This window comes from Leopardus geoffroyi, chromosome D2 (assembly GCF_018350155.1).
Source record: "Leopardus geoffroyi isolate Oge1 chromosome D2, O.geoffroyi_Oge1_pat1.0, whole genome shotgun sequence".
In the NCBI taxonomy this organism is placed as follows: domain Eukaryota; kingdom Metazoa; phylum Chordata; class Mammalia; order Carnivora; family Felidae; genus Leopardus; species Leopardus geoffroyi.
The window spans coordinates 14,018,388-14,032,903 of NC_059334.1; the positions used below are offsets into that span (position 1 = coordinate 14,018,388).

Here is a 14,516-nt window from a genome sequence, read left to right on the forward strand (position 1 = left end):
TATATAAATATAATAAAATTTATATGAAAATAAGTTTTACAGTTATAAAATAAATATAAAATTATATGTAATTTTTAGTACTTGCTTTTTGTGTTATACAGCAGGCATGTCCCCATTATTGCCATTCTCAGGGAACAGAAATCTTAAAAATCTTCACGCTATTCCAAAGTAAAGATGTGTCATAATTTACTGGACAAGACCCTTACTGTTCAACTTCTCATTTATTTTTGTATGTTAATAAAGTCACCATGTACATTTTACACTTGTGTCTTTGTCGACGGGTTGGATTACATCTTTACTACAATTTCCTAGAAGAGAAGTCTAGAGCAGGAGAGGCACAATTTTGAGGTTCTCGGTACGTATTTGATTTTTTTTTTTTTTTCCAGAAACAGGTTACTGAGTTCCACTTCCACAGGTGGTGGACCAGAGGGCTTGGTTCGCTGGACCCTCCCATTCACTGGTTCAATCCTCGCCTCTGCAGGAGGAGAAGAGGGGCCCCGAGCTCCATAGGCTCCAGGTCACGAGCCCACCCACTCATAGCAGGGTAGAGGTGGGTCAGCGCTCTGCCTGTTTCCACAGGAGCATTGGGGGTGGGGGGGGATGGGGGGGCGCCTGGAGAACTCTAAGTGTTCTGGAAAGATCCTCCCCAGTCCCTTCCTCACCAACCAGCCCTGCTGACCACAGGACCAACCACTCTCTTTTTTTTTAAGTTTATTCATTTTTGAGAGTGTGCATGCGAGCAGGGGCAGGGCAGAGAGGGAGAGAAAGAGAATCCCAAGCAGGCTCCATGCTGCCAGCGCAGATCCTGACTCAGGGCTCGAACTCACAAACCGTGAGATCATGACCTGAGCTGAAGTCGGACACTCAACCTACGGAGCTCCCCAGGCGCCCCCCAGGACCACTCTCATCCTGAACTCAGTTTCAGGAGGTGAAAGAGGGTATGTTCTTCTTATTTCATCCAGCTCTCCCTCTCCTTCTAGGTGGAAATTCCTCTCCATTTCTGCCTGATCGTTTTGTGTGTCAAGATGAAGACAGCTACCAAAGCCCCCCAGATGAGTCCCCCTCCAGCAAAGCTTGGAAAGAGCAGAGGAAGGACAAGGAATTGCTGTCCCGGCGTCCCTCTTGCTTCTGTCCAGCATGTTTATCCACCCCCTTCACCAGGCTCTGGAAACTTCTCCAGGTAAGAGGTCCGGGTAAGAGGCCTCTCATTCTGCTGAGGAGGAGGAGGCTGAAAGAGAGAAAACGAAACAAAACAAAACAAAACCCCACAAAGCTTCATCTCCTTCCACGACAGGAAGTTCAAGGTGAAGAAGGGAGAACAGACAGGGAGAGAACATGTAACGACATAATGAACGTGGGACAGAGTCGCCCTTACACATAACTCTTCCAAGGCTGCCGTCCAAACGGCAGGAAGTCAAGGGCAGCACTTCTGATCCCTAGATCTTTCTCTGGCACTCTCGTTCACAGCAAGTCGGTGTGTTATTCAAGGGCCTCGCTCCATACCAACCGCTTTAGGAATCAGATTTCTGGGATCCTTTAATTAAAGTATCGAGACACGGGGTTAAGATGCACGACTTAGCAGAAATGTGGACTGCGCCCAGCACAGCCGGTGGTCTGTTTGGAACTAGTGAAGGCACAGGAGGGTCCTGTCCTGGCTTGCGGGCGTGGGGCTCCGGCTCTAACGTCCGGTTGGGGGCTTGGGGGACGGTGTCCGCTGAGCTGGAGAGCCTGAGTGGGAGCTCTGGGCCGAGCTCCTGGAGACTGAGCCCCACTGCCCTTGAGAAGTGTCTGTATGTGGATGCCTATGGAAATACCCCAGGCGCCCAGGGAGCAAGAGGGGGGCTGCCCGGCCTCAGTCACGCAGTCCACCTGCCAGTTACTCGGCTTGTGTGTTCTCAGCCTCTGGATGGATGAGCTTTCCCAGGGCCCTCGCGGCTCCCAGGATTTACCCTGCACACTTTTATTTCTCTGAATCTGCTAGGCCATCCTCAGGGCTCCTATGGCTTGGATCGTATCGGTGACCCGGGAACTAAAAGCCCTAAGGTATCTTTTTAAAAGAGAACTATAGATTTGTATTTATATATTTTTATAACACGCTGATATCTAAGCATGAATGTGAACCTACCTCCTATTGAAAGGCTGCCTGGCGGTGGAGAACCCACCGCACCCATATTCGGGGACCATCCCGCTCCCATGCATATCAAGTCCAGGCTCCCGTGATCTGTGGATAGTAACGAGTCGCCTAAATAGCAATGATCCAGATTTCACAGGCTCTGACCACCAACCACCCCCGCCCCCCCACAGACACACACACACCAACACACAGAAGACAGGATTTTCATCCCCTGTGCCACCCTCCAAGAATATCTGTGGGTCCCGAGAGGTGTCTCACGGGTGCTCGCCACAGCCCTGCCATTGTTCTGCTGACGCCCCACCAACTCCACTGATGGTCCGGGTCTGTGCCCCCCACCCCCAAGAGAACATCCAAGTCGTCCCTGAGTGCCCTGACCCCCACATTAGTGGAGGAAACAGCCCTCTCCTGCTGTGTGATTCCTCCTCCCTCAAAGCAGAACCCCTTCCCCCACCCCCCCGGACCCCATGCATCAACTCCTACAGCCCAGCCTGAAGACCTTCTCGCCTGGAGACTGAACGCAGATTTTCAATGCGGAGCTACGGACAGTTCCGGAGACAAATACCGCTGTGGCTTTCCCTTTCAGCTTCTCCCCCAGCTACCTGCCTTCCTCCCCCTTCGGCTGAAGCTCCCCGCCCCCCAATTCATGCCGCCCAAAGCCATGAGTCTGCCTGTCAGGTCTGGATCCTAGCTCATGTCCAGGTTAGGACCCAGGTGACATTCTTCCCTTCGGGCTAGTCAACAAAAAGTAGATCCAAAATTGAGTTGAGGAGCAGGAATACTCTCGGCAGCGTCTCCCTTCCTTGAATTTTGGGACAGCTCCTTCTTCAGAGCTAAGTATTCAGGGACTATCACTGGGCTGTCTCTTTAGTCCTGTTAAGTATGTGCGTGTCAACGAATCCAGAATATTGCATGGATACTCTGTGAAAATAAGCAGCAAAGAGGAGTCCATTCTGTTCTTCCAGTGACCAAGAGTCAGATGAGATCTTATTAAATGTAATCAGCCAGATGTGTCATGGAAAATGTTTTTAAATTATGAAAGAGTTCTGTGGGCTGTCGGATTGGCCCATGCCCTTGGCAAGGGGAGGGGCCCCTCTCTAGACATGGCCCCAGGTTTCCTGGAGAGAGCCTGACCTCTGGCCTCTGGTCTTGGCCCTCCCCTCATACCACCTGAGTGGTCCTGGGCAATTCATGTCGCTTTTCTGAGCTTCTGTTTTCTCCCCCAGGAACCGAAAACCCTTGCTGGATTAGTGTAAGAATTGGAGATTTAATAGGCACTCAGTAAATGGGAGCCCTTGGAGCTATTCTTTAGTCTGGGAATATTTTGGGAAGAAGAACGAGACGAGCCATATGCTTATCAACAGCTCCACATCTGTCTTTGAAATATGACTCTCCCTGCTTCTCACACACATATGTCTGCACACACGTGCGTGGACACGGACACACACACGTGTGGGAAAGAGCATGGATTCCGGCCCCGGGCTTCCAGGATTTGAGTCCTGGGACCGTATACCTTTTTCTCCTGTGACTTTGGTCACTTAATTGATGAGTTCGTCTCCCTCGTCTGTTACATGAAGGCTGTTGTAGTAGGCATGAAGATGAAATGAGCTAATATATTTAAACCATTAGAGCAATCGCCAGCACAGAACAATGCCCAGCGCATAAAAGAGCACACAGGCTATTATTATTATTACTGTTATTATTCATTATTCCCCTGGCAGGGGAGGGGGTCGAGGGGGGACCCTGACAGTGAGAAACCTGAATTTCAATTCTCATTTTCACCACTGACCTCTGTTCTGTAACCTCCTATACACTTTTTTTTTTTTTTCATTTACACATCTGCTTTTCTTTCCAGAAGAGCTGGTTCAAGTGAGTCCGTTGGGCTCACCTCTTCTAGCCACAAAACAAACCATTTCCCAGAGAGATGATATGCAAACAGCACAGAAAGAGTCTCCTGGCTTCAGGTGGCCCCGTGGAAAGAGAGGACCCCCTCGGTCCCGGAGACCTGTCTATCAGCACAGTTAGCGAAGGAAGGGGGTCACTGCCTGGAGGGTGAACATCACCTCGGTCGACTCTGACGCCTTGGCAGAGTGTCCCCCATGAGGAGACCAAGGAAGGCTGCTTGACCAACGAAGACCAGCTGTCACCGCAGCAAGGGTGGCTCTGACTGACCTTCTGTCCACCCAGTCTGTCAGCAATCCATTAGCAGTCCCGTAAGTGACCCCGGTCCTATTGAATCTCCACTTAACGGGGCTCTTGGGAGGATATGTGGATCAAGAATGACGGCTGCCCAGGCCAACTGGAAGGGCGAGAACTGTCATGGCAGCCAGGCAGCATGGTCGCTGAGTCACAAAATGGTGTGGAGGATGAGCCCCATGGGCACACAGGAGAAGATGCTGGGGCAAAGGAAGGGGCCATGTGGGGGTGAGAGGAAGAAAGACTGGTGGGCTAGGCCTCCCCTTACCTTTGGCTCGTCCTCGGAAGACCAGTCAAAGAAAGTAGGAAGAGAAGTCAGTTTCATTTGACTTCCCTAAAGCAAGCATTCCTCAGAAAAGAGAACAGTGAGCCTAGTTGGGGTGCACAAACTATCTGATGTCCGTCCAGAGAGGTGTCTGTTAATGGGTGTAAAATGGAAAGATGAATCAATGGGACTGATTAATATTTATGAAGAGCCGGACGCGACGGAGTGAAAAAGACCCGTATATTGGACAAGAAGGGAAAGGGGGGGATGTCTTCGGGTAAGGTTTCTGTTTTGATCACTGAGTAAGCTTATAGAGCAGGAATGTAGGATAGAAAAATAAAATCTGTATCTAGAAGTTATTAGCATTGTGCACAAAAGTTCTGTTGGTTCCTACTTTTTAAAAAAAATTTTTTTACATTTATTTATTTTTGAGAGACAGAGAGACAGAGCACAAGTGGGGAGGGGCAGAGAGAGAAGGAGACAGAATCCGAAGCAGGCTCCAGGCTCCGAGCTGTCAGTACAGAGCCCGACGCAGGGCTCAAACCCACAAACGGCGAGATCATAACCTTAGCCGAAGTTGGACGCTCAACCAACTGAGCCACCCAGGCGCCCCTGTTGGTTCCTACTTTTTGTGTGCCATGCCATCTGAAAAATCACTGTGATTTTGTAGAGGAAGCTGGGATGGAAAAGGCACTCTGAAGGGTAAGCGAGTTTCTTGTGAAAAGAAGCCAAGCTACTAAAACTACAGTTAAGAAATGTAAAAAGTTACCGATTTTACTCCTTCGGATGAAAAGAAATTTATAAGCAGGAGAGAAATTATGGATAGAGGCAAGTTCTGACTACAGTAGTTCAGAGACAGGAACTCTAATTACCCAGAGCAAGAGGCGACTGCTTCGGGAAATTTCTGAAAGGTTAAATAGGAAAGCTGAGGGTCAAAAGCATACCGTGATGAGAATAAATGCAGAAGACTGTTTGCAAGGAGCTACATTGCATAATCATCAAAGGAAGGACAAAGACAGAGAAGGAAACCTGAAGCCCCAAATAAATAACAGAACACAGACCATAAAAGACGCTGAATATAGGGGCGCCTGGGTGGCTCCGTCCGTTAAGCGCCCAACTCTTGGTTTCGGCTCAGGACATGATCTCAGGGTTTGTGAGTTTGAGCCCCACATCGGGTTCTGCCTGCTTGGGATTCTGTCTCCCTCTCTCTCTGCCCCTACCCTGCTTGTGCTCGCGCTCTCTCTCTCTCTCTCTCTCAAAATAAATATTAAACAAACTTAAAAAAAAAAAAAGACGCTGAATATAGCACACAGTTACTCAGAAGGTGCGGAAAGATAAGTCAGAAGCCAAAACTCAGTTACCATTATCATGCAAAGGAACAACATCACTCGTGGTAAAAACCAATGACTTAGCATGTGACCAATACTGCGTTTCTTAAGTACTGCAGAGAAAAGGCTGATAATCACCCTCTATCAACCCCTACAAGTAGGAGACCTAGAAATGGTTACTGACCATTGTTATCTCTCAAGGAGTTGAAGCAAACTGACCTTACTCATTGGAGTTCGTTAGCACTCGCCAACACAGATTACAAAATATAGGGAGGAATTCTCCTCGGGACATTAAGCAATATTTGCAAATGTGTGCAGGTAAGTGTTGACTACCTGATCACTCTGACCAGGAAATGGTTCTCAGCAACGGTGTGATCTCTTTTTCCAAGTGGAAAACATGAATATTATTGTCACCAGCTCATCGCGGGGAGGCACGGCGGAAGGGACCAGCGAAGACTGCAGCTCTTACGAGAAGAAATGGAAATCCAACTGACAACAAATCTTCGTTGAGCACTACACTGTGCTAGGCACATGAGAACTAATACCTCCATGGCTGATAAAGCCTTTCAGAAGTAAGTCTTCAGTTAATTTGCCCGTTTTTGGTGACGATGGTATTGGTAACTCTCTGCGTCAATGAGAAAAAATGAGGTTTGAAGAGGTTAATTGAACTGGGGATCTCCTGATTTCTAGTTTTATGTCCTTCCTGTGTACTTTCTACATTTAGATGTTGGCATCATTACTCCTTGGCTGAGTTACTCCAAGAACCTCTGCATTCTCAATCGTTAAAATGGAAATACGAATGCCTACCACATACGGTTGTTGTAAGGATTCGGTGTGTAAAAAAAGCAAGACATGGTGCCGGGCACATAGCAGGTCCTCAGCCAATGTTGGTGTCCCTCCCTTTCCTTCACTGACGTCCAACTGTCCACCACGGATAGCACCGCCAGGCGAGAATAACACGGAGCGATGTCCCAATGCGAAACGAGGGGACTGGCCAGCCAGGGCTCTGGGGTCAGGCATGGGAGTCCTCTTGGGCTGGAGGGGTGTTGTGTGAGGCCTGGGAGACATAGGGACTTGGACAGAGCTTAGCGGAGGAATGAGATTTGCATGGGTGGAGAGATGGGCAAAAGTTGAGCCAGTAGAGAGAACAAAGGCACCAAAGCAGGTGAACACAGCAGCTGTGTGCGCAGGACCCCAGTTGCTAACCAGTTTGCTAGGCAGCAGGCTAATAGTGAGGTGTGGAAGAAGGGCCAGGGGGTAGCTGAGGCTCTCCTGTGAGAAATTTCCATGCTCGAGGGTTTCAACTTGATCCTCCAAGCGAAGGGGAGCCAGTGACGTTTTGTCAATTTGGAGCTCATCTATTAAGATAAATCTGGGGCCAGTGTGTAGAATAGACTGTCAGGGAAGAGGTCGAAAAACAGAGAAATTTTATATTTTATACACACACGCACACGCAGTCTTTTTCATTATAATATATATGTATATATACATATATATATATATGTATATATATAATCTACTAATTCCATTTTGAATGGCTTGGACATTAATTTTGCTCTTGTAATCGATTATAGAGGCTTAAAATGGCTGTGTTTTTTGCTTTTGTGACGTATTATGGTCATATCTAGAATTCATTTGCTGTTAAATCCAGAATAAAACTCTCAACTACATTCTTGTTCCTACGGTAAAGCATAATCTACTTTCAGGCTTTCCCTTTGCCATAAACTCTCCAGGAACGAAACTCGATAAAAAAGCAGAGACTCATTGCATACGATGGTAATGAAATCTCTGCTTGACAAGTAAAAGAGTGGGACTGTAGGGACAGGTCATTGGAGAGAAAGAGAAACAGGCTTTAATATGTCAGCAAAGCGTACGGAAGTGGGACACCCGCCATCTGTTTTGGGGGTACGGGATGATGATATCTGTTTGAGACAAACCAAAATCCCATCAGTAGCCAAATGACGGGATGAATTGTGCTTTCAGAATGCAGGCTGGAAGGCCAAGACCAAGGTGTCAGCAACTTGATTTCTCCCAGGGCCCCACTCCTTAGCTTGTGGGGGACCTTTCTCTCTCCATGTCCTCGCGTGGCCTTTCTTCCTTCATGTCTCTTCCTCCTTCAATAGAGACACCAGTCCTATAGGATTAAGGTCCACCTTTATGACCTTTCGAAACTATAATTACCTCCTTAAGGACCCCCATCTCCAAGTCACATGCTGGTTATGGTGGGGGGTGCGGGCCAGGACCGCAACATATGAATGGGGGGGGGTGTGGAGGAGGGGACACAATTTGGCCCATAACAGGCCTTCCAAGGAGTTAGGGCTGTGGCTAGGCTATCCACCCAGATGGAGATACAAAGGAGGCACAGCAAGGATCTGTTAGCTGTGGGGCCCAGTGCAGGGGGGGGGGGGGGACCCAGGAGCCCGACACCCAGCACTGACTGGGCTCCCGCAGGTGTGACCGGCGTTCCTCCGAATCCCGGCTGCCAGCCTGGAGATGTTTTTAAGTGTCCCCAGTTTCTGGAAAGGGAACTGAGCGTTCCCTGCGCCCCGGGTTCCCTGTTGCCGAAAAAGCACGGGATGGAAAAACCCGCCTGGGCTGAGGACCGAGCGAGGGCGAGCGGGCTCTTGGGGCTCCGAGCCGATTTAGGTTGCGGTGGGTGGCTGTGGTGATGGGGCCTCTCCTTGGTGATCGGTATGACCTGGAGGTTGGCGTCGTTAAGGAGAGGTTTTTGTGATGACTTCAGAAAATTACTGTAAATAGGACGGTATTTCGCTGTTTGTAATTTTATGCAGCCCGTTAGATCACGGTCAGATGAAAACCTTGACATTTGGGGCAGGAAGCATGTGGCAAGTGGGGGCGGGTGGACTGCAGGCGGGGCTGCTGCCCCCTGAGAAAGTCATGCAAGGGTCTTACGGAAGGGAGACACGCAGAAGGGATCTTTCGAAATCGATGCTGGTGACTTCCTCTTCCCGACCAAGTTCTCTACTCCTTAAACTCCGTCCTGCTGGACGATGGAGGCAGGAACAGAGACATTGGGGGATGGGAGGGTGGACTCTTTAGGACACGTGGGAGACAGGCGTGCGGTGGCGGCAGTGTTCTGATTAGATCAGGCCAGCGGAACACGCTGTCCTTGCTCTGCGGCCCTTGGCCCTGGATGTCAGACGAACACAAAGCCTTGACACGTCTACAGCCAGGCTGCGCTGTTTGGGCAAAGCTCTAAGTGTTTTTCTGGATGGCTCAGGAAAAGGCAGAGAGTTTTTCTGGGTTGCTCTTACACTTGGCCCAAAAAAGCAGTCACCCAACACTGAACTGCAAAAAAATGCAGACCTCTTGGTACCTCTTCTAAAAAAGAGCTTTGAGGGGCGCCTGGGTGGCGCAGTCGGTTAAGCGTCCGACTTCAGCCAGGTCACGATCTCGCGGTCCGTGAGTTCCAGCCCCGCGTCGGGCTCTGGGCTGATGGCTCAGAGCCTGGAGCCTGTTTCCGATTCTGTGTCTCCCTCTCTCTCTGCCCCTCCCCCGTTCATGCTCTGTCTCTCTCTGTCCCAAAAATAAATAAACGTTGAAAAAAAAAAGAGCTTTGAAATGCATGCATATCTGTGCAACAAAATCCCACTGAAGATCTGTCCTGCATTGAAAAAGGGAGTATTGGAGCAGCAGCTAAGGGAATGGGCTTTCGGGTCAGGAGACCTAGGGTTAAATCCAGGCTCCGACACATTCTCGCCGAGTGACCTTGAACAATGAGATACCCTCCCTGGGCATTAGGATAGCACCTACCTCCTGGTAGTGTCGTGAGAAACACTCAAGCCACGGCTGGGGACAGTGACAGGCACGTGGGACAAAGAGAGCTCGTGGTCGTAATTACTGAACAAAGGCTCCTTTGGACATTTCACCAGGGGTTAAGGGAGAGAGGAGACAGGGCGGGGGAGGGAGAGAGAGCGCGGCTCCGTATACCTACCTACTCGGCTGCATCTACCTACCTAATCATGGTACCCAGCAGGGGAAGGGCTAAGTCGTTCTTAGGAAACATCACTGTAAACGCTATAAGATATTAAACCTCTCTTCCGAGGGCTTAGTTAACAGACCACACATTTATTTCCTCTCCGAGTAGAATATGTTACATTTCCCTTTCTCTGACACTCTAGGGTCTTGAAAAATCCAGGAAACACCTTTACACGCCTTGGCCCAGATTTGCCTTCCTGTCCTCTTCATCTTGACAACTGTCCCCGGCCGGGAGTAACTGACCTGCCGGCCCCAGCCCCTCCGGGTGAGAACTGCCATCGCCCGAAATCTTCCCTCTGCCCAGCAGGTGCCTCAAAGCTTCTGGGAGTTTAGACCTTAGAGCAAAGCAGTGAAGGGAAGCCTCTTTCTCCCAAGAGACAACCAGTGAAGGGAGCCTTTGCATGTAAATATATATATAAATACAAACCTTCGCAGCAACCAGGATAAATGTAACGTGCAGAAAAATACACACACCAGGATGTTAAGTGCAGCGGGATGCAGGATTGTAAACATGGTTATGATTACAGTAATGCGAAAACCAAATAAAAACCGACAATGCATCGGCAGAAAAATTTCCAGAGTGTTAGCCGTGGTGGTGGTCTTTGGGAGGTCGGGGGGCAGGGGTAGTTTTCTCCTTCTCCTTCTCCTCCTCCTCCTCCTCCTCCTCCTCCTCCTCCTTCTCCTTCTATAACAAAAAGAATAAATACGTCTATTCTAATGCCCCTTTCACCTGAGGCTCCATGCGTCACCCATGGCCAGGCGACCCACCATCCGGAGAGCTGTGGAGGGGCCTGTCCCTCTCTGTCATATTTCACTCGCCCCTTTTCAGTTCCGGCCTCTGTCTCCTCTCTAGCCACGTTCGGTCACATTCTGGCGGATGTTCTTTCCTCTTCGGATCTTCCTGCATTTCCCATTCTCCTCCTCCTTTGCCCTGTGTGGCTACCTCCTACGTTCTCACGCATCCTCCCTGCCACTCCCTTCGTTCTGGGTCCTTCCTCCAGGCCACCGTCTCTCCCCTGCCCTCGGGATAAAGTTCCAGCTCCTTCTGGTGCCAAGCGCTTCCTTGCTTGCCCTTCCCCACCTGAGCAACCTGTGAAGATGTCTGCCACAGCACTTAGCACATTTTACTGAAATTATCTGTTTCTTAGCCATCATATCCCCCAAACGGGAAAGGTCTCTAAGGGAAAAGACCATGTCTTAGTCATGGTGGAGCCACCAATGCCAACCACAGTCCATGGCACATGATAGGTTCTCAATAAATACTGACTCTCCTCCCAAAGCTTTTCCATGGCTGACCTCTGAACGCAGTCCAAACCCTTAGCCTGAGGAACATCCATAGGCTGATTGGAACCTACTTTGCTGTTTTATTTTCCACAGCCCCCCACCCCCACCCCCGCTCCTGCCCAGCCCCAAGACCCCCAGCACTGCCATGCTGAATATCCACTTCCTCCCAAGCCTACCTTGGCCACAGTCTATCCACTCTTTTTCTCATAGATGTGCCTCTCACTTCCCTAATTAGACTTACGTAAACCCCAAGCCATGGTCCGCAGGAGATTGGATCCCCCATGGCGTCATGTACATAGGAACCTCTTGATGAGAGCTGTTGACTGGCTGCTGTTGGTCACTGGCTGGTGGGGAGGTCACTGGGCTGGGTGTGTCTGTTTTGGTTCCTGAGCTGTGGGTCCCTTTCTCACACAGTGTGCGCCTTGAGGGAGGGCCCTCGGACCTAAAAGGGAAAGGTTAGGTCACTCCAACCCTCCCCCGACTGCCCTGCCTCTGCTTCCTTATTTCCTGCCACAGGACAGCAGAGAGGCCCTGTCAACGACCGGCTGAACCACCAGGACCGGTAGGCGAAGGACCCCACACCCCGCAGCTAGCATCCTGGCTGGTCCCCAGAACCACCCAGCACTCCAGAGTTTGCTGAATCTGTAGGTAAACTCTTCTTGTGCAGGGGCGAAGCATTAAGAAAAAGAAAAGCAGGTTTGTTTTCTTTTTGCTTACCAACTTCCAATAGCTCCCCTCTGAATGCTGTCCAGGGCAGTAGACTGGCATTCGAGAACTTACAGGTTTTGTATCCATATCTGTCTTTCATCAACCAGACACGATCCAAAGCCACCCAGCCTGCACCGTTCACTCACTTAGCAAGAACCGGAAGGATTTTCACACACTGAATACGTAGGTGAATTAATTAACCCAGTTGGGATTGTTGTGTATGTGACCTCACGTGTTCTTTAACAAAAGATGTCGGCATCCAGGAGTGGCTCTACCTCGTCCTGGTTTGCATCACAGGGGCTCTGGCCTGAGCCAAGACGGAAGAATGTAGAGCGCAGACCTCCTCAGCCCTGCGAGAACACGGGGCGACGTCACCGCCTCACCCCTTCTTGGTGTTTCTTCTCCCTCCATGGGTGTGACGTCAACAGGGGACCTCTGGCCTTGAAGAAGGGACTTGCCCTGTGGAAGAGGGGTTCGCTGAGGACTACTCAAAAAGGCATCCCCCTTTCCCCCCACCCCCAGTGAATTGAGGGGAGCCAGGCTTGCATGGCTCGGGGGACCAGGAAGCACTGAAGCGAATAAGGGGATGAGACCCTTAGGGGCAGCACGGAGGGCAGTGGGTTCTCAGTTCTGGTTCTCCAACCTGGACCTTCAGTTGTCCCCCATTGTATGCAGATCAGGGCGGGCTCCTCACCCACCACCGCAGGGCCTTCAGGTGTTCAAAACTGGGGCATGGCCTCTGCTTAACTAGAAAGAGGCCTGGGCTGGTGACTCACGCGAACTCACCTGAGAATGTGAGCTCTTTGGTCCCGGCCCAGATGGCCTGTCTCCCACGTACTGAGCCTTCTCCTTATGTCTGTCGAGACAGCCTCAAAGCCAAGGGACCCAAGAGAGCAAACTTGATTTTTTTTTTTTTTAAGTTTATTTATTTATTTTGAGAGAGACAGAGACAGCTCGAGCGGGGGAGGAGCAAAGAGAGAGGGAGACAGAGAATCCCAAGCAGGCTCCGCCCTGTCAGGGCTGTGGGCACAGAGCCCCATGCGGGGCTCGAACCCATGAAACTGTGAGATCACGACCTGAGCTGAAACCAAGAGTCCGACGTGTAATTGACTGAGCCCCCCAGGCGCCCCAGGGCAAACTAGAGTTTTAAAACCTGGACAGTGGTGAGCATGAGCCTCCTTGGGACGCGGTCTTCCTCCCTCGCTGGCTTCTCTCACCTCCAACCACCAATTTTTACCCTCTTGAACTGTTGAGGCTGTTTGTGACCTCCTGGGAGCAGCTTGTCCTCTGAACTTCTGCATTTGGAGCTGAGTAACAGCAAATCAACGGACTAGAAGGATCAGGTACCTAGTCTCACCGCCCCGGCCAGAGACAGATATAAGAGCAGAAATGCACTCCCTGGGATTTCATTCATCAGAGACACCTCGTCTGAGGACAGCACCGACTGTCAGCTAACCCTCCTCTCCCTATTCCTCAAGATCGCCAGTGTGGTATTTGGGCTCCTGGAGAAAGGAGAAATGTTTTCAACTTAGAGTTAATCTCCCTGGTTTCCTTCCAGACTGCTGCAGCCTGTCCGTTTTTAATGGGAAAGAAGTCCTGGTGGGTGTCAGAAGCCCTCTGTGCCGTCCAGATGCTCACGTAAAGACGGCCGCCATGATGGGGGCGTTTCACCCATTGGTCAAGTGCCAACAGTATACAGCGCAGGACAGAGATTATATGGATTGCCCAGCGAACAGGCTGACCATTGACGTGCCCTACGTGTCCCTGTGGGCACCCCCCACTCAAGTTGATATTTTAAAAGAAAATAAACACACCCAGACAACCATCTCCCATGCCTCTCCCCCTTCCCTTCCCTCTGATAATGGAAGAAACCCCTTACCAAGTTGTTGGCTGTTGGCCAAAGGCCACAGATCCTAGCCCTCCACCCAGGGGCTGGGCTCACCCTTGAGACTGGGTCAACTGGAGATCCCAGTTGTCACCGGACCTCTCTTCACTTCTCAGCGACGCCTGTCACTGGATCCAGCTACATCCTGGCTCCCAAGTGGTTCTAGCTAGATTAGACCCAGTCTGAAGACAATTTGAGACTCTTGCCCAACAGCCTTTGGGAATCCTGAGCTTTTCCACTGGGAAAAGGGAGCTGCAGAAACCTGCCTCCCCCTGGGGCTCTGCCCAGCACCCAGCATCCTGCAGGGTTGCCTGGGCCCCTCCCAGCCCCGGTCTAACCCCAAGTGAGCTGGCATTGGCTGGTCGGTCTGGTCTCACCCGGAATCCTTGTTTGCCTTGGCCTCTGTCAAGGAGGCAGGGAGCCCGAGGAACCAGAGGGTTAAGCAACAGCTTCCCAAGGGCGAATTCCTGCCTGGCGTATCTGATTCCCGAGCCAAGCCTGGGTAGTTCTGTTTCTGCTGATTCCCCATCATGCTGCACACTGCGTGCTGGTTCTCTTCTCTTGCCCGGATGCCCCCTCCCAGGAGAAGGAGCTCGGTCTGACTGCCACGGCCCAGATGTAGATCTTGCATGGGTAGGCTCCTGCCAACTGAATTCTCAGAATATGGTAGGGGCTATCCCTGGGGCCGTTCTGGAGTTCTGTTAGCCCTTCCTCCAAGCC

The 14,516-nt window shown here is 50.7% G+C and overlaps 3 long non-coding RNA genes across 4 annotated transcripts; 2 read left to right on the forward strand and 1 right to left on the reverse strand.

Moving 5' to 3' along the window:
- The first annotated feature begins 392 nt into the window (after positions 1-392).
- On the forward strand, positions 393-3,138 carry LOC123577478. Its single transcript, XR_006701865.1, has 2 exons — positions 393-550; positions 981-3,138. It is a non-coding gene; the product is annotated as an uncharacterized LOC123577478 (long non-coding RNA).
- Positions 3,139-5,921: 2,783 nt separating this feature from the next.
- LOC123576449 lies at positions 5,922-10,293 on the forward strand. The gene is made up of 3 exons (XR_006701402.1): positions 5,922-6,492; positions 6,645-6,806; positions 10,063-10,293. It is a non-coding gene; the product is annotated as an uncharacterized LOC123576449 (long non-coding RNA).
- A 54-nt stretch (positions 10,294-10,347) lies between these two features.
- On the reverse strand, positions 10,348-13,549 carry LOC123576448. 2 transcript variants are annotated; one of them, XR_006701401.1, is made up of 4 exons: positions 12,698-12,874; positions 12,187-12,370; positions 11,445-11,645; positions 10,348-10,604 (listed from the first exon to the last, which is right to left on the reverse strand). It is a non-coding gene; the product is annotated as an uncharacterized LOC123576448 (long non-coding RNA). The 2 variants fall into 2 exon arrangements; XR_006701400.1 differs by lacking the exon at positions 10,348-10,604 and adding an exon at positions 13,149-13,549 and having other exon boundaries at positions 11,557-11,645; positions 12,698-12,780.
- Between the last annotated feature and the right edge of the window lie 967 nt (positions 13,550-14,516).